Source organism: Nicotiana sylvestris, chromosome 9 (assembly GCF_000393655.2).
Source record: "Nicotiana sylvestris chromosome 9, ASM39365v2, whole genome shotgun sequence".
Classification (NCBI taxonomy): Eukaryota; Viridiplantae; Streptophyta; class Magnoliopsida; order Solanales; family Solanaceae; genus Nicotiana; species Nicotiana sylvestris.
The window spans coordinates 30,631,417-30,633,614 of record NC_091065.1 but is presented as its reverse complement, the minus strand read 5'-3'; positions in this window follow the sequence as shown (position 1 = coordinate 30,633,614).

The window sequence follows — 2,198 nt, the reverse complement described above, 5'->3', positions numbered from 1 at the left end:
AATTGAACACAAATTTGGAAGGTATTCATGGTTTTAGCTTGATTTCAAATCTCTTTTACAAGATTTTCTTCATTCCCCAACCCAATCCTTACTTATTTATGTTCAACAATAGTCCCACAAACCTAATTTATACATGCATGTACACATAATACTATTACACCAAATAATCATAAATCAATAACTCATCTCACATTCTCTACAACACCAACACAACCTAGGTTAGGCACCTATGGCTTCCAATCGCCATCCCATGAGTTACAATACTTAATTCATACTTATATTCCCATAATATATCCATATATATAAGTCTAAGGGTATAGGATTTACCTTTTGGAAGAAATATTTCAAACCCTCCTTTGAGTTCATGAAGGAATTTCTTGAAGATTTATGTGTTTTATGAGTAGATTTCATCAATACTAGTGTAGGAATGATGGAATTTCACACCAAGTTAATGGATATTGCTTACCTTGAAGATGGGGTTGAAGGTCTTGAGAGGGTGAAGGAAGACCCCAAAGTTCGGCCAAGATAAATGGGTTAAAATGAACCCCCAAATGAGTATATAATGATTTGGGCGCCATAGGTGGCGTTGATTCTAGTATCTCAAAAATTCTCGGTGCCACGGCTAGCGCCCGGCGCTACCTAGAATGTTGGCGATGGAAGGAACACGAAAACGGGCATAACGTTCTGTATACACCTCCTAATGACGAACGGTTTGATGCGTTGGAAACTAGACTCAAAGAGATTTAATTTTATAGGTTGTGCATCACATAAATCCTTATATACATGTATATATGCTCGTTCAAAGTGAGGTCTTGTGCGTACTCTTTTGGAATTTTTAGTCTATCATGTAATTTTCAACTTGACTTAGACTTAGGTCACTCCTTAGACCCCAAATCACTTATAATATGACTTATACACTTATTACCATATCTAATGGATATCCATTATATCATTAATTCTCGTTTTCACACAAAATAAAATAATCAGCCTACCTTGGCACCACAAAGTCTTAAATTACTTAGCAACATTTTCCGGGGCTCTACACTGAGGGACGATGAGATCAAGTCTGTTTGCTGAAGAATTTCGGGGAAACGCTTTCTAAACGGGAAATGATGTAGTATCACAACCTGACCCCAAACTCAATAGATTCATTTTCTATGCCGGTGGATTCTTTTATTAAGGCACATGATGGTTCCATCAAAGTAGTAACAAGGAAATCCGACGTCTTAAAAATTAAGTAAAGGGAGAATGAGATGCTGTGAGAGTTTGTATCTCGCTTTCAAATGGAATGAATGGAACTACCACCAGTCTCCGACGACTGGGTAGTGCAAGCCTTCACTCATGTTCTGAACGAACAAAGCTCGGTGGCTTCGAAGCAGCTGAAATAGGATCTGGTTGAATATCCCGCCGTTACCTGGTCCGGCGTTCACAACCGATACCAGTCCAAAATCAGGGTTAAAGATGACCAACTAGGATCCCACGCGGCCTCGGTATACCCAAGCAGGCTTCTGGCAAAGGAACCGAAGCCAAACAAAGAAAGGTACCAGCCATACATTGAAGATAGGAGAAACACCCCATGGCGCAACATACCCCACAACCGAGGATAGAATCCTTAGGGACTCATCAACAAAGCCGGATTTGATAAGAACACGGGGCTAACGAAGGCACCTCGCTTGTCAGAATACAAATTCAACGTCGTTGTATCAGACATCATGTTCGCCATCAGTAAAATCAGGGATGCTAGATGGCCCAGGCTTGTACAATAAGATTCTTCCCAAAGGACTCATAACTGAGTGTTTGAATTTCACAACACGCACGGCCACAGGACCGAAGATTGCTACCAACTTCGAGAAGAAGTAGGCAGACTACTCAATAAAGGTCACCTCCGAGAATTCCTAAGTGACCAGGCCAAAAATAAGTTCTGGAAAAGAGAGGCGGCCAAGAAGAACAAAACAAATGAGCTGCAGCATGTCATTCACATGATCTTAGGAGACATCGATGCCCCATAGGAGCTCAGGATGAGAAGTGTTATACCCCTTTTTTACCACCAAGAGAAGGGTATATAGGGGTTTTTCCAATTAAAGTGATATTGTTATTAATTTAATTTATCAGATTCGCCACTTGGAATAGTTTATTTGGTGTCTCATGTCACCGATTTATTTTAAAATCCCAAATCGAGGAAATTTCGACTTTACTTT